Source organism: Diceros bicornis, chromosome 3 (assembly GCF_020826845.1).
Source record: "Diceros bicornis minor isolate mBicDic1 chromosome 3, mDicBic1.mat.cur, whole genome shotgun sequence".
In the NCBI taxonomy this organism is placed as follows: domain Eukaryota; kingdom Metazoa; phylum Chordata; class Mammalia; order Perissodactyla; family Rhinocerotidae; genus Diceros; species Diceros bicornis.
Genome location: NC_080742.1, coordinates 44,714,586 through 44,741,022, shown reverse-complemented (window position 1 = coordinate 44,741,022; position 26,437 = coordinate 44,714,586). Strand labels below are relative to the sequence as shown.

General features: G+C 34.1%; 1 protein-coding gene across 1 annotated transcript in view; it reads right to left on the bottom strand.

Annotated features, from left to right (window-relative positions):
• HDAC9 (histone deacetylase 9) overlaps positions 1-26,437 on the bottom strand; it is an 809,523-nt gene that overhangs the window by 289,950 nt on the left and 493,136 nt on the right. The window lies entirely within an intron of this gene.

Below are 26,437 nucleotides of genomic sequence, written 5' to 3'. Positions count from 1 at the left end.
TTAGTGCTGTTTTCACTCGCAAAATACAAATGTGAAAACTATAATTTATTATGGTACTAGCAATTCAAGATGTTTTGCTTGGATCCTGTGTTCGCAATCGGTTACCAACATTCCAGCCTGTTTTGCTTTAGTTGGCTACTAGTTTACTACCCTCAATTTCATTCTCTAAATCTGTGTTTAAAAACAATTTAACAACACTTTGATTCTGTTGGGAAATGTAGTTATGAGTTCCCCTCACTAATGCACAGCAACATTTTAAATGTGGTTTGTAAAGTGTCATTTTAAGGTAGATGACAAGATGCGAATGACTTATTTCGTGATTATTTAATTTTACACGTACTGTTTTATTAGAATAAGTATCAGAGGCTGGGTCGTTTCAGGAGTACATGAAGAGGTTATTTCAACTACAGACACTGGAGAGGCCCTGAAATCCCAGTCTCCTTGAAGTCCCAAAACATGTAGCCAGAAGAATCAACCTTCCTGCTCTGTGAGCAGCCCCTACTGGACAACTGATCCATTTGTGCTGCTGCTAGCCTTGCAGCATCTATTCTTTCTCCTCTTTTTCCTCCCTATGGTGGGCGGGGGGGGGGGGTTACTTTTCTCTTTAAAAGTAAATTGTTATTTTCTTTTCCAACATTGAATGTTTAGTTGAAGGAGATACCACCACATAATCCCATAAAGACATATGGACTTTCTTAAGATATGAATAGTATTATGTTGACTCAATAATTCAATTAAAAGCCTTAAATTTAATCTATTCTCCCATTCAAGGGTGTTTTTTGTACATAATAATCAAAGAAGGTCATTAGTTTTAATAAATGTAACTCAGCATTCTAATAACTATTGGAGAAATGTTGCAATTGACTAAATAGAAAAATAGACATAAAGATATTTTTGTTTCGTTGGGTTTTCTCTCCTTTTAACAAACGTGTCAAATATGACCCTTATCGCAATTTATTGTTTCCTCTGGGTCCCAGGGCTTGAACGATATTGAAGCTGATTTAGTTTTCATGCTCAGCTACTACTTAAAAAGAAATTGCTTTGTGTGTTATGTATATTTTACCACAATAAAAAAATTAAAAAGCCAAAACAAATTAGTATACAAAACATCACATTGAAAATGTATTTATCACCAGCTAGTGAATTTGGCTATTTTCTTTCCCTGCAAACATTTGACTATAATGTAGAATTTTTTTTCTCCAAAAAAATTGTAGAATAAAAAAAATGTATTACTTACCAGTACTCAAATGACGCACTTCTCATTTTAAGACAAAGTATAAATGGGTACTTTTCTCAATTGTTTGCAAAAGATATCAGATTGTCAGCTCTGGGTGATTTAGGTGCCCTTTTTATATATAAGACAAGCAAACAACCAAACTTAGCCACAGCATGGTGAGAAAGTGTTATATACTAACCAGATCTCCATTTGTTTTTGTGGCCCAGAAAATCTCTTTAAGGAGATATTAACAAGGAATGCCAAACTTGTCTAAGATAAATGGACTTAGACCCAAATCTTCTTTTTCTCATATGCCACAAAAAAAGCTAAGAGAGATAGTTTGTCATAGGTTACATTTCACTTCATTTATATGTTACCTAAAGACTAGGATGTGAGGAGCTAAATGTTCTAGGCAGAATGTCAAAAAGTATGTTCAACAGAACAGTAACATTTGAAAAGTGTCACGGTCATATTTTTTAATGTCAAGTTAAACAATATAAGTTGCTTTGTTGCAGGACTTCTCAGAACCATTAATTTCCTAAAGTGCATTGGATGTCTCCAAAAAGCTCACATAGAATGCAGAGTTTCCAAAATCAATCAGACCAGAGAACCTCTTTCTCTGGGCTGATATTTCAAAGAACACAGTTTGAAAAATTCTCTCTGAAGTTATCCAGCCTTTCTACTTCCTGAGCTCTTAAGGAAAGGGATATCTCATTCCTTTCCAACCTGCAGTTACCACCCTGAGCACCAGCTCTGAGAATGGACCTGAAATAATGCTATCTCTTCTAAAGCTCACCATCCACCTTGGGAGATAGATGTTATAACTCCCATCTCACATAAGAGGAACTTAAGACCCAGAGCCTAAGCGATCTCAAGACAAGGGAGTGGCCGAGCCAGGATTCAAACACAAGGTGTGTACAAGATATGCTCGCTGCAACCTCCACCCTCTTTCCCTTACACTGTGTTGCACAGACTGTCCTCTCTTGGTGAAACTCTTTAGCGGCTTCTCTGGTATGTCTAGGTCACTTAACTTCATAGGGATCGAGATGATCTACCCTGCGTTGGCAATCTTGATGATTTGACCTTTTACCATTGCAGACTACGTTAACTTGTTAACTTGAATTCTCTCTGGCATGGAAAAATTAGCACATTTGATGCTAATTCTATCTGGAACACTATCTATTCTAAAGGACTACCATTTATAACACACAGAGTATGATGGAGAATGCATACATGTTAAAATACTAATCAAAGGTAAATTCGGAAACAACCAAAAGAAATTTATGTTAAAAAGCAGTTAGAGAATCAGCATTCATGTAGAGGTGGTCTATGTTTTCCTCCTCTTTACCTACAAGCCAAATACTCCAAGCCAGAAACTACCCATCAACTCCTTGTGTCTCACAGTAACAAGATATTAATAGCCCATGGAAAAATCAACATATAATCTAGTTTCTGTTCACATCAGTCTTTCTACTCTTTGGTACTAAAATGAATGTAAGATCGATCAGAAAGAGCAATACAAAATGACTAACAAACTCATCAGAAAAGTTTTGGGAAAACATATTCAAACTTCTGGATCATTAATTGGGATATATTAAATTCTTACATTGCAAGAATTTTTTTTTTTGTATCAGAAAACAAAAGATAATCTTCTCATGCACAACATGAGCTTGAGTCCACAAATTGATCTGAATGGTTGATCATGTCTCTAATCTCCTGAAAGTCCTACCTGCTATGCATGTGTAAGTGTTGCAAACCAAATAAAATTAGCATTTTTCTCAGAATTCTCCAGGATAGAAGAATTCCACAAGTCATTCAAAAGTAATTATGCAGTAAACGAGCATCTGATAACATCAGTAATTTTTTGTTTGTTTTCCTGTAATCCCTTAGCAGAAAACTATAATCACACAGCACAAGATCACATGGAAGTATGCCTTTGTCCTGAGTGAGGACAGGCACATTCCCTAAAGTACATTAAACAACTCTATTATCAAACCTGATATATCTTTTACTAGGGAAAAAAAGCATGATGCCAAAATATGATAGTTATATACTCTGTGCCTTGTTTGCAAAATTATTATTACCCTATTTTTGTTCAACTTTAAAGAGTATTTGCCCCTAAATAATTATAACTATCACTTCTCTAGGAAGAAATTAATGCATAATATATATTATAACAACATTTTTTGCATGAGTGGTACTTTAGCAACTTGACTTTGGTGAAAATAGAAAGATAGCTCTTTCTCACTTTCAGAACAGCAGCAAGAATACAAAAAAGCTCTAAATGAGGAAGACGTCAACTTCTCCTAACATTAGAGAAATGCCTGAAAGGAATTGTTATTCCACAAGAGATGGCTAAAATGTTATGCTCACAGCCACTTTTTCAGCCTCAACCTGCAAAGGCGAGTCCAAGTTTAAAGATACCATTTTCCAGTCAAAACAAAAATAAAATGTCCTAATATTCCCTCATACAATCTATGAACAGTTGTGGAATATGATTTGCAAATATTTGAGTTTCATAAATGCAAATTGCAGCCACTGCATGTTGGCATATTATTGCCAGTAACATCTCCTTACTATGTATACTACTCAAAAGCTAGAATGCACTTCAGTTCACATCTAGCCTTCTTGAATACAAAGTATGAATAAAAACCTCCTCAGTTACCATCAGATAAGGGGGTTCTTGCAGAAACAGTTGAAAAACAGGTAGCAATGCGCTGGCTGGAATTGAACTGGCAGGGCTGCTTATTGAGCGTGGTGCCTCATTCCAGTCACTGCCTCTATGCCTTTCTCTAGGATGTTCAGGCCATTTGATGAAATACCACTGTCTGATGTCAATAAATCTTGATTTAAGATGATAAAATTACCCATGGAAGAATGTCTTAAACACATCATGATGGAATTTGTGTCCTCCCTTATACGATATATACAAGAATGTGATTCCTTTTCTTAACAAAATTTGGACAGTTTGGATTATTCCCTCTCCCTAGACATAGTTGGCAAGTACATTAAAAATGCTTATTTTAACTCAACCATAGCCACAGAAAAATATATCACAAACCAAACCAACGATATCCTGTTTAAATCAAAGGAAACTAGGCTACTCATGATCTTAATGGCTGTAAGCAAAACATGGACCATAAATCTGTCATGCTAAGCACTAGTTCTTATTGCTACCAGGGTTGCACAAAATTGGCTAGAACCAACATTGCTGTAAAACCATAAACCAACAAAAGCTTTACCCTTAGTGTGAAAATCTCTCCAAGAATATCAGGGACTGTCCTCTGGTTGAAGCACTTTCAGTACATTTCTACAACGTTTCTGATGGGATCCTTTGGTTATAATTATTTTTCTTCCTCTCTGAATTTGAATCATGCCACTCTGACCATTTAGATCGTCTGTAGCAATTACCATTGACTCTTGTGACATTGCTTCTCAGGCGTATCCTACTAGAAAAGCCTACTAGAAAATACAAAATTTCTGAATTTTGAAAATTGTAATGGAGGCCGTAGTACCTGAAATCTCTGTGCTGCCTCCCATGTCTTAGTTTAAACTCATTATTTCTTCCACAGTGAGAGAGGAAAATGTATTCATTGGGAACTTGTTATAATGTTTAGAAGAGAAAATTCCCCCAAATTCAAATTAAGGATTTCTTCCCTGAGGGTAGGGCAGGCTCTAGCAACAAATTTTTATGTATTAATGGTGTTTATGACAAGTTATTTTTCAATGTAAAATATGGTTTGTGAACTGTATTTTTAATTTAGCTGCTCCTACATAGTTTTAAGTTATGTGAAAGAATGCAGGTTTAGAAGCATAGAATGAAATCACTTTTAAAGTAGACTATAATTGAGACTTCCATTAAGTTATACTACCTTTCCCTTACTTTTTCTAAGTCAGTGATGTTTTAATTTATTTCAATGGAAAATGGTCTGTACCAGCTAACTAACAACAGTCCAAGTGTCTCACAGAAAGATATTTACTTGTCTTAACCTTTCTTTGCAACTGTTAGGGTCCTTGTCATTTTGACTTCCTTTCAGCTAGTGACCTCTGCCCTGCCCCAATTTAAAGATAAACTAAAAGAAATTTCCCCTGGATGCGTGCTTCTTCTAGTTTTGTCGGTGGAAGCAGTAGGCTCTAGTTGTCTAACCAATTACCTACTATTTGAAAGGACTTGTGGGGCATGTAATTGTGTATTGGGAGAAGGAAGTTTAGAAAGAAGTAAAAGAAAAAATGATGTGCCAACTCTAAGAAGTGAGCCCAGAATTCAATATCAAAATAAGAAAAGGAAAACTATGAGAGAAAATAAGCCTTTCATGAGGTAGTTTTTGTCAACGACATATTTGGGCACATAGGATAATATTTTGAAAACAATTGATTTAAATATGTGACTGGAATTGGAGTCAAGCAAATCATCTTTTGTACAACTGCATATTCATAAAATTTGTATATAAATACACTAGAAATGGAGCATTCATTATTTAGAAGTTTACAGAAAAGCTGTGTCACTGGTAGCTTTATACAACAGCATTTCCCTTCCACATTTTCTTGCTCTCTGAGAATAGGATACCTCTTGGTGTTGTTTTTGAAAGCCTATTATTTATTCCCCTTGTTGATAACAAACTAAGGGAATTAATAATAGATTAATATCAAAATGATGACTAGAAAAAGAGAGAGAATTACTCTAAATAGTACACATACACACATATACACATAAGGTGTGTGTGAGTATGTAGGTATACCTATATAAGCTCATATATATCATTATTTTTATTCAATTTTCAATTTATATAGGCCTTTTGTGGCATTTCCATGTTTTTAGCTAGCTTATAAAGGGAAATCTGATATCCACCTCACTCCTTCACACATTACATTATGGAAAAAGTCTATAAAGTAAAAAGAGTACCTAACCAGACTTTATAGTAGATAATGGGAAAATTTTATTGGGTAAAAACTAAAACAATCTTTTTTACAAGAGACCACACCTCAACATGCAACAGCAATATCTCCTTTGTGAGAAAACATAATAAAATATGTCCATCTAACTATCTGTGAAACCCTGAAGAAATATATAGCTTCCCCCCTCCCTCCCTTTCTGAATTCCCATTCATTTTGAGTCAGGCTATCTTAGGCCATTAATTAACCTTTGTGCCCTGGAGGTCACCTCCTTGGATCTGTTCTCTATATATCTAAAAGTTTTATTTCTCAGTGAATATCAAAGATACCTGAATATTGACTACATTGCCAAAATAATGATATATCTGCTAAAATGCCTTGAGTTGTAAAAATGAAAGAATATAAAATTCATTGAAGTAATTTTGAATAGCACAGGTGTTATTTACCCCAATATAGAAACTTTTTTCACATCAATGGGAATTCTAAGATAGTATCAATTATAACTTAAAAATATTGTCATAATTAAGTTTTACATCTTTGAATATCTATTGTCTCAAGAATCTTAAACTAGTCTATGGTTTTATATGCAAATATACGTAAAGGGAACCAGCATGACCGTTGAATTGAGAGAAAGATTCATTTAAATTATATCTATTTAAAGCCATTGAGTTAGGACTACTTACTGGCTCACACATTGAACAGCTTACTTCTTGTGCTGGAAAATGTTTTGACCTAGGAAATGTGTACACATAGAAATAATAGTAACAAAGCTAAATTAAGAATTTTGATGGAATTGCAAAGCATAAACGTTCACTAACTAATTATATTAAACCACAGGACATTTGGAAAATTTAATCTTTAACAGTTATGTTATAAACATATGAACTCCCAAAGTACTACTATATCTGTACCTATCATATATACCTAACATCTTTTATCTAATAATTATTTATATATGTGATTTATCTTCTTCTTACCAGATTATAAGCTTATTGGAGCCAGGCAGGATCCTACCTAACACTTAAAACAATGACCTGCATGTTAGGGAGGCATGATAAGTAATTAACAAATAAAGAAATGAAGATTTAAACTAGCTTAGTTCACATTGTTTTATGAGTCTTTTTTTTTTTTTTTTTGGTGAGGAAGATCAGCCCCATGCTAACATCTGCCAATCCTCCTCCTTTTTTGCTGAGGAAGACTGGCCCTGGGCTAACATCCATGCCCATCTTCCTCCACTTTATATGGGCCGCCGCCACAGCATGGCTTGCCAAGCGGTGCATTGGTGCGTGCCCGAGATCTGAACTGGCGAACCCTGGGCCGCGGCAGCAGAGCACGTGCACTTAACCGCTTGCGCCACCGGGCCGGCCCCAATGAGTATTTTTACATATAAAGGAGAGAAGATTCCAACCTTTCTTTTAAACATAGTGTTTTACTATAATTATGAATAGGAGAGAGGAACCAATTTTGTATAAATGTTGGTAGACAGAGTTAAAACTGCATAATCCACTAGGCAGGGTAAGGATATTTGAGCCAACTGTGAAGAAGTTATGCCAAGTTAACTATTTTAATTTGTTTTTCTTACATATAATAAGAGGCAAAAGGAATGAACATATACTGTAAATCAAAAATAAATTTAGTAAATCTCACATTGAGTATGAAAAGTAAGCCTCCAATAATTGGGGATCCCATAAGTGACATTTTGCAATGTCTTCTAAGCCGTGACCACTAAGTTTTATGAACTAGAGTCAAACAGAAGAATTAAAAGATGGTAAGGAATTTATTTAGCATGAAGGAAAAAAGCAGGGCCACCATTGTGAAGTCATTCATACAATGACTTCCTGATTCATCAGTTTTCACTTTTCACTTTTCACTTTTCTTTCTTCAAGTGCTAGCGCATTCTAATCAAAAATAATTGCGAGGAGTAAGAAAAACTTGGTTGAAAATTTAACATAGTAATAAATGGCTTTCTGATTTGAAGATGAAGGAGGTATATTTTGAATGTATTCAATGGTCTGTGAGTCAGACATGAGTCTCTGTTACAACATTACCACAAAGAGGTTGTGAGACTCTAAACCATTTCTTAACCTCTCTGGATTTGGACTGAGGTTGGAATCTGAGCTCTACCATTTTCTAGATGTATGACTTTATGTTTCACTACTCTGAAGCCTCCATTTCTTCATCTGTAAATAAGAGATGATGATTAAATGATATACGTAAATTGCTGGGCACAGTGTTTGGCATTTAATTAACTCTAAATACATACTATATTTTATTGTTATCATGTAACATCCCTGCCAATAATAAAATTCTGTACTATTGTTGATATTGCTTTCTGTAAAACTTTAAATATTGGCACACACACTATTTTTGCATATATTTTATAACTAACTTGGATTATTTTCACTCATGAGGAATATCATAAACTGTGTCAGCATAGAATGTGTTTCTCTCATCTCGCCCTCTTTAGGTGAAAATCTATTTGTCAATTCTGGTTCAAAAATAGTAAATCAGCATTCACTTGACCTTCTTTTAAAACATTCAACAAGACTTTTTATTTTTAACCACTAGAATTTTGACAAAAATCATATGAAAGTGAAAGAAAAAAAAAAGAGAAATTTAAAAAATAAGATGGACATTTAACATTGGTCTACCTACCTGACAGCTGTCAATAAAAGTGTAAATATTTATAATTTTTAAATATCAGGTTGGGTTACATATATACACATAGATATATGGACACATATACACACATACATCCATACTTTAATATGTATAAATATATATTTATGTATCAGATTACCTTATAAGCTAACTGTCATTTGGGGTAGGAAATAAGATTCCCAAGCCATTGAAGAACAACCAATCCATATTAGCTTTTAGGACCTTAATCTTATGTTTAAAATTAAGAGATGCATCATTTAAAAATTGGATACCTTGCTCAAAGGAAAAGCACAATTATTAGTGCATATCTCAAAAGACACCTTTAAATCATCTAAAAGTATAAGTTGCTGTGTTAATCAAGGTCCTTTCTGTCACTTATTATAACTTTGATAAAAGTTCTTATTTGCCAAAAAAATTTATCTAAATTGTTTTCCTGATCCTCATAAGTTAGTTATTGCTACTCTCTTATTTTAGAGTAAATAAAACTTTAAAATTTAAAAAAGTTTCATAATCACAGGCAACAAAATTACAAATAGTCAAATGGAACTACATCAAACTTAAAAACTTCTGTGCAGCAAAAGAAATAATCAACAGAATAAAAAGGCAATCTATGTACAGAATGGGAGAAAATATTTGCATATCATATATCCCATAAGGGATTAACATCCAAAATACATAAAGAGCTCCTACAACTCAACTACAAAAAAACAAATAACCTGATTAAAAAATGGGCAAAGGACTTGAACAGACATTTCTCTAAAGAAATATACAAATGGCCAAGAAGCATATGAAAAGATACTCAACATACTAATCATAAGGGAAATGCAAATCAAAACCACATGAGAAATCACCTCATACCCAATAGAATGGCCACTATCAAAACAACCAGACAGGCGCCAGCCCGGTGGCATAGTGGTTAAGTTCACGGGCTCCACTTTGGCAGCCCAGTGTTCACAGGTTTGGATCCCAGGCGTGGACCTACGCACCACCTATCAAGCCATGCTGTGGCAGGTGTCCCACATATAAAGTAGAGGAAGATGGGCACGGATGATAGCCCAAGGCCAATCTGCCTCAGCAGAAAGAGGAGGACTGGCAACAGATGTTAGCTCAGGGCTAATCTTCCTCGCCAAAAAAAAAGGACAGAAAACAAACAAACAGAAAGTAACAAATGCTGGCAAGGATGTGGAGAAATTGGAACCCTTGTGCACTGGGTTAGTAGGAATGTAAAATCATGCATCCGCTATGGAAAACAATATGGAAGTTCCAAAAAAAAAAAAATGAATTATCATAAGATCCAGCAATCCCACTTCTTGGTATATATCCCAAAAAATTGGAAATAGGATCTCAAAGAGATAATTGCACACCCATGTACATTGAAGCATTATTCACAACAGCCAAGAGTTGGAAGCAAGCTAAATGCCCATCAATGGAAGAATGGATAAGGAAAATATGTATATATACACAATGGAATATTATTCAACCCTTAAGATGATGGAAAGATTGTCATATGCTACAACATGGATGAAACTTGAGGACATTATGCTAAGCGAAATAAGCCAGTCACAAAAGATAAATACTGCATGATTACATGTATATAAAGTATCTAAAATAGTCAAACTCATAGAAACAGAAAGTAGAATGTGGTTACCAGGAGCTGGGGGGAAGGAAGAAACTGGGAATTGTTCAATGGGTATAGAGTTTCAGTTTTACAAGATGAAAAAAACTCTAGAGATCTGTTGTACAATGATGTGCATATAGTTAACACTATTGTGCTGTACATTTTAAAAATGGTTAAGATGTTAAAGTTTAGGTTATTTTTTCTTACCACAATAAAAAAGTTCCATAAATAGAAGCATATTAACATAATTACACTTAGAAAACTCAACTCCTATATCTTGACTCAAATTTTGATAACTCCAGCTTGTAAGAAGCAGAGTTTAAATATAACAATTAAAAATTTGATTTCTGCCTGCAATATCCACCCATTTTAATGAATGAGTGAAAAAAATACAAAAGCTCTCTCAATGTTCCTAAAAGAAATAGGCAATCTCTTTGATAAATCTTCTCCATTGTCATAAAACAAACAAAAATATCAACTGTTATAATTATCAATGGAAGCTATTTCTCAGAGTAACTCAGTGTACAGCAAAGGCCACACAACTGTGGTGTTAGAACCTAAATATCCTCCTTATGTTCAGTCTTTAGGAGATCCAAGGACAAGATGGCAAAACCCTTGCTGAACTCTGAATTCTACTCTCAAGCAGCGATTGTTGTTGGAAAGAACATGGATAGTTGATGTGGGTTTTGACCATATTTCAGCAACTTAGAAGCTGTGTGATTTTGATCAAGACCTACACAGATTTTGTGCTTTATATACATTTTTACGAGAGTGGCACAAATGACAGTATTTTCTTCATTTGTTTACCTGTGCATTTCTCTAAGAGACTGTAAATTGAGAGGTCCATATGGCTACCTCATTTATCTTGGTATTCTGTGGTCATCTTCTCAGTCCCTGGCATAAGTTCCAGGCACATGTAGTTGTTCAATATATATTTATCGAATTGGTCTAAACTATTACTGTTTATTAGGCTAAACTGCAACAAAAAAAAAGAATAGATGAGGGACATTGGCCAATTTACACACATAGCCACACACTCATAAGTGCACATAAAATAAAATTTTAGGCTGATGTGTAAAGAAAATTTGGATTAATGTTTGCTACAAGCCGAATTAATCCGTAAGTTTAATTATAAACACTCTTTTGACACAGCTTCTTTTTTTTCTAAGTATCTATTTTAAATTGCACAGTTACCTTCACCACAGTTATTAGTTTTTCTAAAAAAATAAAATTAGACTTTTACAAGGGTTACATTTTCTAGAAGAAACCAGCTTGTACCATTTTAATACCTATATTCAAGAGTCTTCCTTTAAGTTAGTGATGACTAATTACTCTTTCCTTAAAATATCTTAAGCATGTCTCTATTTCTGAATTAACTGTCACCTCATTATTAATTTCATTTCAATCCTCAGTCGTTATACTTTATAACATTTTCAATAAAATATACTGAAAAATAGAACTTTATGAAATATTACTGTATTTCTGCCATAAGTTTATTTTCTGTAGAGAATATGGCTGTTTCTCAATATTAAAATTATATTCAATCTTAAAAAGTTACCAGCAAAGTGAATTTTCTTGAATGGATACTACTTCATTCTAAAAATCAATGTGTAGTGATGTGTGTGTGCCTTCAGAAAAATCACACTCTAAACATTCATTTAAAAGAAAATAAAGGGCCAGCCCGTGGCTTAGCGGTTAAGTGCGCGCGCTCCACGGCTGGCAGCCTGGGTTCGGATCCCGGGCGCGCACCGAGGCACCGCTTCTCCGGCCATGCTGAGGCCGCGTCCCACATACTGCAACTAGAAGGATGTGCAGCTGTGACATACAACTATCTACTGGGGCTTTGGGGGAAAAAATAAATAAATAAATAAAATTAAAAAAAAAAAAGAAAAGAAAAATGAAAAATTAATCATATATAAAGAACTATAGACTAAAACAATGAATCTGAAATAGAGACAGTGACTGAGGATTTAAGGGATTTAAGTACAATTAGACTGAAGAACTGATGATGAAAAGCATCAGAAGATAAAAAGCACAGCTTTCATTTTGTGGGGGATGTTTGCTTGCCCTTAAGCAAAACACAAAATCCATGCAGCTCTTAGGTCCCTAACAAGACTTACTTTGCATGTGTGGTGGCAGCCATATTAACTATGAGGGGTTTATAAATGTCTGTCTGTATTCTGAATGTAAATTATGTTGTAAGAAATATGTTGGTTAAGAGGATTTACATATTTAGGTTTCAATATCCTTTTCTTTTATCACTTAACTTTTTTTAATTAAAAAATGATCAAAGGTAAGGATCTTATTTGCAAATTCTATCCAAGTGAAATCTGCAATAATTATCTTGAAAATTCCCAATGTATTGAAAAGTAATAGATCTATCAGCTTTAGAACAAGGATATTTCCTTTGAGACTGATTGTCATTTATTCAGTATAGGTCCCATGGTTTGTTTGAAAGACGTCAGAGGGTGGGGGCTATATCTTGGCACCTAACACAGTAGTACCCACTGACTGGATGCTCGGTGTGATTTAATTTAACTCTCCCAGTGCATTATTAAGTCCACATGCCAATCCTCTTGAAGTTCTGAACTATGCATGTGTCTAAATTAATTAAGAATCTCAAATATGGGACATCTAATTTTAAAATGTGGATATTCAAATAAGTTTATCACTTTGGACAAGTCACTTTGACGCAAGGAAGTTGCTGTTAATTCAGCTGGAAATTTAGGCAGAAGTCCTCATTGGAAATCAGTTTCCTAAGTTGCAGAATGTATTTTTTAATCTGTTTCTTTTCAAATATTCTTCACTAATTTTAAAGCTTGAAAAATATTAGGAATATAATAGTGACTTCAATATGATTAAAGAGAATTTTTAAAATTGGAACATATCAATTAAAAAAGAAAAAAATTAATAATATCTTTGACCTTGAAAGAAAGACTAAAATACTGGGAACAATTCTTGAAGTGACTAAATGTATTAACCCTTGTCCTTTCTATGAAAACAAAACTAAACTAAAATATTCTCATCCAAAATAGCAAACGAAATATATTCTTCTTCAACAATAAATTCACTGAATGATTTAGAGATTTGGCAAGATGAAGAAAATCGCATTAAATATATACATGAACCCAAAAAGGAGGCTTGATTTAAAATGACAGTTTGTCAGCTAAGTTAGTGTTGAAATGATTCAATGATAACTGTCTTGAGTTTCTACTAACAAAGTAGTAACAAACTAACTAAAAATTTCTGGTTAGAAAATGATAATATTCTCAACCCTGTATTAAACCACAAATAGCAACAGCTCTTCTTCATATCCTCAATATTTCTTTTTCACCTTCCCAAGGCCAAAATGTCATCATTTTTTTGTAAAAGAAAATCAAAGCCAAATGGTAAAAATGCAAAGATTTGGTTAAACAAACAGTCAGAATTTCAGTGGTTTTATCTGCAGCATGCCGAGCAACCAAACAAAGCCAAGATATTGTCCATCTCTTTGACAGACAAAGAGCCTCAGAGGTCCAGAGTGACATGCCCGAAGGCTGGCACGTGATTGGGCTAATTAAATTAAATAGCAGGAAACAGCTTTTCCATATGCCATTGCCTGGCCACACACAAACTGTAACAGTAAATCTTTTATACTAGTCAAGGAAAAATGTAACCATTAAAATATACAGTATCAACACACCTACAAAATTCACAAGTTGCATATCCACATCAACTCCCTGGGCCTGGACTTTAATGCCAAATGTCTAAGAACTTCCTAATTCACTTTAGGAGCCAACCAAGGGCCCATGGTAATTAAAAAGGATGATTAAGAAACCCCCCACCCCAAGGTTTATGAACACTTTAACTTAAGCCAATATTCTGATTGCTTTAAGGACACATTTCTACAGCAAATTAAAACCTGAATACCTCTGAATTGAGGTTAAAATAAAATCTATTGCTCATATCCTTCTTCCCCATTACACAACCGAAAATTAAGAGATAAACTGAAAAAAAGGCATAAAGCCTTTGGAATCTCTTGAGAAAACTCTTCACCTACGCTCCCCACAATTCCTCACCCAGTAACATAATTTTCTTTAAGTCTGCCATTGTAGTTCTAGGCTTTTTTTTCAAGACAACATTATTTTTAACACATCCACGCTTTCATGTTTCTAGAAGAATTTCCCTGTTGGTAGGTGCTACTCATTTTTATTGAGCATGGTCTTCAATAGCATTGATTTCTACCGTAAAGAACAGGAACCATGAAATAGTAATTGTCATCTTAGATAAAGAAGCATTGTGATGGAAAAATAAAGGCAAGGAAATTGCTTCACAGGGATCCTGAATTAGAAGATTGCAAGATAATTTTAACTTAGAGACACAGAAAATTCAGAATCAGTGCAGATATGTAATATTTACATATTTAACATAAATATCGTACTCAACTTTTTCAGTAAAATGATATTCAATATTTTTTAGTAAAAATTACATTTATGGTAACCAGTATTCAGATGTTATAAATATTCCATTATTACTGCTTTTCACACTTGAATTTAAGAAGTTTCATTAGATTTATTATTTCTTACTATATGAAAGAGTTGACTGAATTAATGGACCATGATCTAATAAAATTATAGTATAATCTTTCACTACAAAAATACACCCAAGGGGCCCGCCTGGTGGCCTAGCAGTTAAGTTCACATACTCCGCTTCGGTGGCCCAGGGTTTGCAGGTTCAGATCCCGGGTGCGGACCTACACACCACTTATCAAGCCATGCTGTGGCGGCATCCCATATAAAGTATAGGAAGAAGGGCACGGATGTTAGCCCAGGGCCAATCTTCCTCAGCAAAAAAGGGGAGGATTGGCAACAGATGTTAGCTCAGGGCTAATCTTCCTCAAAAAAGGAAAGAAAACACACACACACACACACACACACCCCAATTCATGGGGGTTCAATGTTACTCAGAAAAAGAAAGAAAGAGAGAGGAGAGGGAGAGAGAGAGGGAGAAAGGAGGAAGGGAGGGAGGGAGGGGCGAGGGGGAGAGAGAGAGAAAGAGAAAATCTAACTCTTTAAACTGAGATTTGAAAGGTTTTTGAAAACTAGTGGGTATTATTGTTTTTTACTTGGTTTATTCCATATAACTGTAGGAGGCCAAAATGTCATCCAGACACATGGGTTAGCAATGCCCATTCCCATCTGTTTGTGTATATATATGCCAGAAATCAATATGCAATTATTAATATTTGTTTCCCCATGTCTACCTTCAAAATTAATATTTGAATGTAAAGATAACCAAAATCCAAGAAATTCAAAGCCTAGGAGAAAATGGTCAAGGCACAAAGAAGAACTGACTTGGGATGAGGCACTAAGTGACAAGCTTCTAATGTGAAGCCAGGCCTAAGAGTGAGCTGAACCAACCTCCGCTACTCAAATAGCTGTACTGTATTTATCTTTTCACACCTTTACTGAATCCCATCCTCCTTTTTCCGTCCTCATTCCTGTCCCAGGGCCCTAGGATCAATAACTCCCAGGGGTCATCCATCCCTCTAAAAATCCAGGACATTCAATAGAGGCCTAGGAAGCTCACAAATAAGCGAAAGAGAGAGAGAAACCAGGTTGTGATCCAAAGGATAATATAGACCTGCCCTAACAAAACTTAAAATCAAGTCTTGAAAGTTTCAAGTGATCAATATTCTTTAAAGAAGGCAATAAATTTAAATTGTCTGGCATCTAATGAAAATTTTACATCTAATGAAAAGAAGCACCAAAACAAGAACCGTATTTAAGAGAACAATTAAGCAGTAGGACACAGAAATGGCAGAGATGGTAGAATTAGCAGAAAAGGACTTTAAAATGAATATCATAAATATCTTCAAGGATTTAAAGGAAAACATGAATATAAGGAGGATATAAATGGAAAATATATAAAAGAACCAAATTAAACCTCTAAATCTGAAAAATACAGTATCTTAAATGAAGAATTCGTTGGATGTGATTGAAAGAAATTTTCCCACTGGAAGAAAGGATGAATATGGCAATAGAAACTATCCAAACTGAAATGCAGAGAGAAAAAAAGAATAAGAAAAAGTGTAGAGACTTAAAAATTGATGAGACAATCTCAAGCAGTCTACTCTAGGTGTAATTGGAGTCCCAAAAGAAAAGGAGAAAAAATAATATTAGAAGAAAGAATGTCTCACATTTTCCAAAATTTTACAAAGTGCAAACCCACAGATACAAGAAGCTCAGTGAACCAAAACAGGATACAAAGGAAACCACATTAAAGCAAATCATAATCAAGTTGCTGAAAAGCAGTGATTAAAAAAATCTTAAAAACAAGCAGAGCTTGAAAACACTACCTGATTTTAAGACTTGGTATAAAGCAATAGTACTCCAGACTCTGTGGTACTGGTGTCAAGTTAGACATATAGATCAATGGAATAAAAGAAAGCGTTCAGAAATTTGCTCACACATGTATCTCCAACTGATTTCTAACAAAGGCATCAGAATAATTCAAAGGAAAAAGGATAATCTTTTCAAAAATAGTGCTGAAAAATTTGGATACCTATGTAAGATAATGAACCTCAGCCTTTCTTCATATCATACACAAAATTATATGGCTCAAAATAGCTCTTTGCCTTAAATGTACAAACTAAACAATAAGAAGAAAACATAGAAGCAAATCTTCCTTCGATAGGACACTAAAGCACTAACCACAGAAGAAAAAATTGATAGAATGGGACACATCAAAATTAAAACATCCTGGTCTTCAAAATAAAGTCAAGCTATAGGCTAGGTGAAAATGTTTGTAACATATATATCTAGAAATGGATTGTATCCAGAATATACGTTACTCCTCTAACTAATAATAAAAAGACAGACACTCCAATCAAAAAACATGCAACATAGCTAAATCAACAATTTACCAAAGATACACAAATGACCAATAAGCACATAAAAAGATGCTCAACATCAGCAGACATCAAGGAAACACAAAATAAAACCACCATGAGATGCCACACACATCCACTAGAATGCATAAAGTTAAAATTTGATGATGCCAAATGTTGATAACAGGAACTCGCATACATTGTTTATGAGAATGTAAAATAATAACCAATCAAAAGTAATTTGGCAGTTTCTCATAAAGTTAAACATACACTTAGCATACAACTCAACAATTCCACTTCTAGGTATTTACCCAAAACAAATAAAGACAACTGTCTACCAAGACTTGTATAGAATATTCATAGCAGCTTTATTCATAACCACACACACCTGGAAATAACCTAAATTTCTATCAATAGATGAATGCATAAACAAACTGTGACATATTTATATAATGGAACACTATTCAGCAATAAAAATGACCATATTACTGATACACACATGGATGGATCTAGAAGCATTTTCTGACTGAAAAAAAAAAATCCAGACAGAAAATATCACAGACTCTTTTTATATGATTTATATATATAAAATTCTGGAAAAATCAAAACTAATGCATAGTGACAGAACAGATGAATGATTGCCTGGGGCTGAGTGGAGAGTGGGGGTAGGGCCTTAATTAAAGAGGAGCAGAAGGGAACTCTTTGGAGTGATATAAATATTCTATATCTAGATTATGGTGTATACATTTGTCAAAGTTCATCAAACTTTACATATATAATGAGTGGAGTTTTGTATGTGCATTATACTTCAAAAGAGTAGATTTAAAAATCAATAAGGTTTAGAGAGTTAAAACCAAAATAAAAATATCATTTCAAAATTTTAATACAAATTATTATAGGAAAAAAACCCCGGGACATTAGAAATTGGACTTGTTGAATTCCCAGGAGAACCTCTTTTTGGGAAAAAAATTTTTATCTGCTTCTATATCTAGAAAAATATTATATTGAGATACAACTAACCACTGTACATATATAAAAGCATAAAATATATAGAGATACTTAAAATTTGAATGAGTTAAGGAAAATAAAAAATAAAGGAATCAAGTTGTATATTTTTATGAGTTTGTCAGATGAGTCAAGCAATAAAGCAAAAATCAAACCAAAATATGTACCAGAAAACTGAATGTTAAATTCACTTTAATTTGTAAAATATAAAGAAAAGAGGGATTTGATAGCTGCAGCATCACGACCAAAACACATCCAAGTGCTCAAACTATAGTGTAAAGTAGACTTATTATTTATCACGTTAAATGAAGGTCACAGAGAGAGCACTAATGACTATTCAAAATCAGAGAGCAGTTTACTTAAGATCAAGAAATCATTGCAGGATTTCTTGTTTCCAGATGGAATGAGTTTAACATTCACCAAACTGGAGATAGTAGAAAAAATCCCTGCCCCCTACAAAAAGAGTCTCAGATCATGTGTTAAAAAGCAGACAGAGAAAAGTTTAGTACTTTTGTTTATTTCATGCTGACTCCAAAGAAAGGTAGAGCCCAAAGCAAATGTGACAGGAGAATCCCTTGTAGGCTATGAGGCAGAGCCAATTTTCTGAGTTTTGCTTCCTGATTGAAGGCTTTGGTGCTGATAATGGGGTGGGAATTAACATTAGAGGAGAGCTGGGCATAGACGGAGCTTATCCAAAGCCCCTCTCCCTGATCAATATATTTTCTTAACACATTCTTTGGAACTAAGATCATGTTGATCATTCATACCTAGAGTTGGTTTAAATTTGATGAATCCTTAGTTGAATTCTGATTAAAAAAGAAAAAATCTGGGGTTCTTTTTATGGGAGGTAAAAGGAGATAGAATGAAAGGAAGTGGAGAGGAAGAAGGATAATGTATTCACGGGGTCTCCCAAAGAACAGCCCAACCTGGTACTACTCCAGCAGTTGTGAAAGGGGGGTGCAGTGGAATCAATTATAAACTCCTACAGTGACCTAGGCTGTATATATATTGCCATTTTCTATGCATGCTGGGACATGAAAAAGCACTGTTATAAGGTTTTTTATTTACTGACAAGAAAGTTATTCATTATTAAAAGGTGAAATTGAGTGTGAGATAGGTGCCTACCAAGGAGAAGAAAGTTACTAAATTTCCAAGAAGTTCTTAGTAATGTTATTAATAATGATATTAATAGCAATTGCTAATTTTTACTCTGCACCAATGTTGCTAGCTCATATTATGTTATTTAGATAGACTAATCCATTTAAACCTCATGATACCCCAACAAAAAAATTACGATTGTTAATCATATTTAACACATAAGTAAACTGAGGCTTGGCAGAATTAAGAAATTTGCTCCAAGCAGAGTTGCTAGTAGATGATGAAGTTGGAACTCCTGCAGTCCAACTCTAGAATCAGCATTGTAACCAATAGGCAGTTACATATACAAGGCAGTTCCCTACATGGATCTCCAAGTCAACGAGAAATGCCACTCTTCAAGTTTGACGCATACGTAGTCACAACAATACATCAATTTCCATGTTCAGTAATAGTTTTCTTTATTTAAATGTGCATAAAGATGAGGTTGATCATTCTTTAAAATTAATATGAATCATTTGTCTTCTTTTCAAGCTCCAACTTTCAAAAATTATCTATAGAATACATGGATATAGAGAAATTAATACTATAAAGAGACCATGAAAATTATTTGATATACTCTATTTTTACCTAAAAATGTGTCAGATATTACAATAGAGACCATGAAAATTATTTGATATACTCTATTTTTACCTAAAAATGTGTCAGATATTACAATAGAAGTCACAATCAATGATTCATGTAGAATAGAAATTATGAAAAATCAATTCAGTTTTGGTAATAGCAAATAATAAATTCATCAAGAAAAAAATTTCCTTCATCTACCCCTGGCTAAAAATGAAAATTAAATAGTAACTAATATTACTAGAGCCAGATTAAAGAAAATATTACTAATGCAGACACTCCACACAAGAAATAGTCCAACAAGTAAAAAAATGATTCTACATTTCACATAGAAAACAAAAGTGAGCTTGTAATCATAATATGGAAGAAAATGTCCTTTAGTCATTAAGAAATCTGAATAAGAGAAAAGTAAAACAAAAATCACACAAATGAAGTTTAATTGAGCACTTCACAGGTTCCTTGTGTGGTGCTAGGAACACTGTATAATATATTTTCCCCGGCTTCCAAAGGCAAAAAGACATAATGATCAACAGGTAATGATTAAAGAAAAATCACTTGGTAAATTTTATGTAACTGATTCCTAGTTGACTGAAGAGTTTGAGTTGGTTGGAGAAATCAGAGATGGCATAAAAGAGAAAAGCAGAGCAGGGTTTGGAAAAGGAAGTTAAAGGCTTTCCAGATAGGGAAAAGAGCTTGATGAAACTCATGGTATTGGAGCCCCAAGTTGGAAATTTGCTATGTGTGGTAAGTAATTACGTTAGATTGGGAGGGATGAGTGCTTGGTGAGAGTATAAAGGTCGAATTATGAGGGCTGTTAACTCCATGATACCATTTAGATGAAACAATTAGGAAGATAATAGTGTAGGTTCTGCTATAGAGAAAGGGAAAATGGTATTAGTATTTTACAGGAAATTAACTGAATTAGTATAAAAATCAACTGATGTGGAAGGAGGCTGTTGCAATGATAAAAGAATGAATTTGCTTTTTAGTATTAATTAAGGTAGTGACTAGGGAAAGCAAAGCCAAAGAGAAAGAGAGTGATGGCTTGAAATCAGAAATAGGAGTACCAACTGCTTGTAAGGATAAAAGAGAAGAGGTAACCAAAGATGATTTCATGATCATCTATCCCAGTGTCTAAATGGTGGTTCCATTGACAGAAATGGAAGAGCGGGAAAAAACAGCACACCTTACAGATGAAGAATTTACTAACTTTGAGATGAGGGTGGAGCAATAAGTGAATTGTCCTTACAGCTGAAAGTATTAATAAAACATCTGATAGACTTTGAGTTGTTTTTAAGGTAATGAAGAAGGGGATCTTTAAACCCTTAAACCACTAAGGTGCTGCAGATCTCTTCTAAAGCTAACATTTTATGCCTCTATGTTATACTAAGTAACAGTAAAAGAAAGATACTGGTAAGAATATTTATTCATTTGTTTAGTCTTTATAGCCCACCTATTTCCAAAATGACATAGTGAGGTCTATCTATTGACATGATGTAAAATGAGAGGAAGATAATCTAAAAGCAGCATTCTACAATAGAAAATATAATGTGAGCCACAAACGCAAGCCACAGATAACCTTAAGTTTCCTAATAGCCACATTAAGAAAGTAAAAGAAAACAGGTAAGATGAATTTTAGTAATGTTATATAACCTAATATATTTAAAATATTACCATTTTAATATGTAATCAATATACATCATTATTACTTAGATATTAATATATATTTTTATACTATGTCTTTGAAATCTGGTATGTATTTTACACTTACAGCATATCTCAATTCATACCAGTCACATTTTAAATTCTCAACAGATGCATGTGGCTACCAGTTTGGACAGTACAAATATAAGGGTCTTTGCAGAAATTCTGTCAACAGAGGCACAAAGATCAAAGCAAAGACATGATCATTAGTTCAACATAAAATTTAAGTGCAAGGTACACATAAGTAAAAATGAGTAACTAGTAGAATTTTAAAACCATACAAATGAAGAAAAATAACTATGATTTAGTTTTTAAAGTTCACCAGAAAAAATGGCATTTCTTAAAGGAAAAATAAACAATGTTTTCTTCAGTTTACATAAAACATAATAAATATCAAGATTGTAACATTTAAATGATTCATTGGGACGAAAAGAAGCAACATCATAAGCTAAGAAGCAACAAGAGACAGTTAACAGAAATAGCAGAAAAACAAGACCAAAATCAACTAGAAATCAGGAAAATGGAGAAGATGCATGAGAAAATGGAGTCCAACAATCACTAAGTTCTTATCTCTTTAAAAATAACTCAAATGCATGGAAGAACTTTTTTAAAAAAAATAATGTATTTAACTCAAAATGGATCAAAGACCTAAAAGTAAGTGCTAAAATTATAAAACTCTTAGAAGGAAACATAGGTGTAACTCTTTGTGACAATGGATTAGGCAATGGTTTGTTAAATGTGACACCAAAACCACAAGCAACAAAAGAAAAAATGGATAAATTAGACTTCAACAAAATTAAAAATATTTGTGCATCCAAGGACACTATCAAGAAAATGAAAAGACAACCCACAGAATGAGAGAAAATATTTGCAACTCATATATCTGATAATGCTTTAGTATCCAGAATATATTTAAAAACTCTTATAACTTAACAACAAAAAGACAAACAAGCAAATTAAATAATGAGCAAAAGACTTGAATAGACATTTCTCCAAAGAAGATATACAAATGTCCAATAGGTAAATGAAAAGATGCTTAATATCATTAGTCATTAGTGAAATGGAAACCAAAACAACAATGAGCTAATACTTCATATCGACTAGGATGGCTACAATTAAAAATAATAATAATAACATGGAAAATAACAGGTGTTGGAGAGGATGTGGAGAAACTGGGAGCCCTCATACACTGCTAGTGGGAATGTAAAATAGCTCAGCCACTGTGGAAAACAATTTGGCGATTCCTTAAAAGTTAAACAGAGTTACCAGATGACCCAGCAGTTTCAATCCTAGGTATATACCCAAGAGAATTGAAAACATATGTTAACACAAAAACCTGTACATAAATGTTCATAGCAGCATCACTCATAATAGCCAAACGTGAAAACAATCCAAGTGTCCATCAACTGATGAATGGATAAATAAAATGTAGTATAGTCATACAATGGAATATTATTTAGCCATAAGAAGAATGAAGTACTGATACATGCTATAATGTGGATGAACCTTGAAAATGTTATGCAAAGTGAGAGAAGCCAGACACACAAGAGGCCACATAATATGTGATTTCATTTATATGAAATGTCCACAATAGGCAAATCCATAGAGACAAAATAGATTAGTGGTTACCAGGGGTTGGAGGGAGGGGGAATGTGGATTGACTACTTAATTGGTACAGGATTTCTCTGAGTTGATGAAAACGTTCTGGAATTAGATAGTAGTGATGGCTGCATAGCATCATGAATATACTAAAAACCACTAAATTGTACACTTTATAATAGTTAAAAGGATGAATTTTATGTTATATGAATTTTATCTCCATAAAAAAACAAAAACAAAAAACAACATAAAACAAACAGCTCAGAACTTGTGAAGAAAAATAATTTGCCAAGTCTTGGTGAATTAATACTCTATAAATAGGCTAAGAAATTATTTAAATTAGAAGAGAGAAATAAGTGAAAAGGACAAACACTATAAAAAAACAAATAGCAGTAAATATAGTGAGAGTAACCTATAGTTGAGTTAAAATGCAGATGAAATACAACAATATATGTCAAACATGTGACAGGCTATTTTGAAAACTATGAATCAAGAGAATCCAAGAATCTTAGGTAAAAGCTATTAAAAACTAGGCCATATTTCAGGAAGTGGTTTTGGGCCCGTGGCCATTTCTGGAACACTATTTCTGAATCAGAATCTCCCAAAGGACTTGAAAAATGTAGATTCCTGGGCTCCCTGTCAGGACAACAGAATCAGAACCTCTGGGGGGGTGTGGTCAGAATGTGAATTATCAACAGCTTCCCTCAAGAGGATTTTTATGCACCTTTCAATTGGAAAACCACCTGGGAGGTCTAGAACTCAAGACAAATGTCCCTATTTTTCCTTTTCATAATATTTTATACAGACTATTTTAGGTCAAAATGATTATTAAGTGCACCCTTGATAGGTCAAAAAAGTTTTTAAAAAGCAGCATCCTGACTGCTTAGAAATTAGAGTCTCTTAGCCCTGGTGGGGAATGAAGGTATGAAATGGCAAAGGAGAGCTCTGAACTGGTTGAAATCTTTTGTCTTTCTTTCCCCCAAAAGTTAATCCTAAGTGCTGTCATTCTGTTTCACCCCATCCCAGGACTGGCTCTGGTCAGAAAAAAGAAACTCACAATTTTCATGATTCAAAATGGTTGAACATAATGTGTGCAAGAATTAGACTTCTCTTTGGTGAATTAGAATAACAATCCTGGGCAGGCCCCGTGGCTTAGCGGTTAAGTGCGTGCGCTCCGCTACTGGCGGCCGGGGTTCGGATCCCGGGTGCGCACTGACGCACCGCTTCTCCGGCCATGCTGAGGCCGCGTCCCACATACAGCAACTACAAGGATGTGCAACTATGACATACAACTATCTACTGGGGCTTGGGGGGGAAAAAAAAGGAGGAGGATTGGCAATAGATGGCTCTGAGCTAACATTAGCTATTGCCAATAGATGTTAGCTCAGAGCCAGTCTTCCTCAGCAAAAAAAAAGAGGAGGATTAGCATGGATGTTAGCTCAGGGCTGATCTTCCTCACAAAAAAAAAAAAAAAAGAATAACAGTCCTATAATCCCTAATTTATAGCAATGATTAAAAGAGAAAACTGGTTGGAAACAGTTTGGAAATGCTGATGGGCTGAGAGAGAGAATAAAGTAGTAATGTTTTAATAAACTTGGACATGTACAAGGAATTGTTGCACAATACAGCATGGTGGTAAAGGTTGAGAACAAAGACTGTGGTGCCGGAGTACTTGGGTTCAAATTGGAGCTAGACTGTCACTAACCAAGTGACCTTGACTTTATTTAACTCCTCTGTGCCCCAGTGCCCTCATCTCTACAATAGGACAATAATACCTACCCTATGAGGTTGTTGTGAGGACTAAATGAGTTAATAGATATAAAGTGCTTACAACAATGTCTGGTACATTGTATGTTTACAATAGTTAAAAGCCTTTTTGCAAATCAAGATGGTCCCCAAAAGTTGCATAGAAATGTCTAAACCCTACAGTCTATAAGCTTTAAAGAAGTTGTTATAAAACGAGACTAGAAATCTTTTAAAATCTAAATAGATAAGTTCTGGAAAGTCACATTCCCAATATCATGTTTTATTTGCCTGAGTTCATTGATTGCCCTGCCATACTTTCTCCTTTAATACCCAGTTGGAGGAATTATCAATAATAAAGGGAAAGGTAATCTACCTCTCAAACTCCTTCTCTTGCATCTCCAAGTTCCTGATTATAATTGGGTGTAATTTGTAGACCTGGATTATTTATCATTGTTAACCCACAATTATACACCCAGAGTTGTACACTTCCATTATTGAAAAAATCACAAAGAAATGCCAAGTCAAAAAAAAACTACTGTTGTCTATCTATATATCTTGTGAGTACTAGGTTTCAAAAATATGTTTAGTATCTGAATTCCTTTTTAACATCCTTTAGGAAAAAAAAAATGAAACAACATAAAAATTTCTTAAAAACTGCCTCTCTCAGATCTATGAAAAGTAGTAGTCTTCATTTCAGCAGCCACCTTCACCAAGAGGAAGCCAGCTTTTCATTGCCAGAAGAGGAAATCTAATGGTTATTTTTTGCAAATCCTGGCAAAAACTATTTTTCTGAGGAAAAAGTTTCTAACATGAGATTGATGCTTTTTATTGAAACAACCACTTTATACTTCGGAAATCAGATATAATATAAAACCATTATTTAATTGATTCCTCCAACTCTTTTTTGAGGCTCTCTGGTATTGAGGTTGATCTTGTAATTTTGTAGTGCAAAGGCAATTTTCAGGAAATTATGACTAGCACCAATGGTATTTCCACAATTCTGACCAAATTATCAAATTTATGGCATTATGGAATGATAATCCATTTTGTAATAGTCAGTGTTATTAGCTCCAGAATTCTTAACAATCTAATGCAATATTGTTGTGACTTAGAGTAACTTTAACTTATATGATACTATTAAAGTTTAGATTGAAGGAATTAAAGAATATAAAACAATTATTTTTAACCTATTGAACCAAATATATGTAACACATTATGAAGTATTGACTGATAAGTTTTGCTAGCAACTGACCAGAAGAGGAGCAAGAAAGGTCATGGCCCATGGAATGTGTATGGTCCAGTTCCCTTGACCTGAGTCAAGCTCCTTTTTCTTCACACTAGTATTATAATTGTTTCCATATAAGGGGAGGTCATTTAATTTCTCTTTTCTCTTTAAATTTATATACTG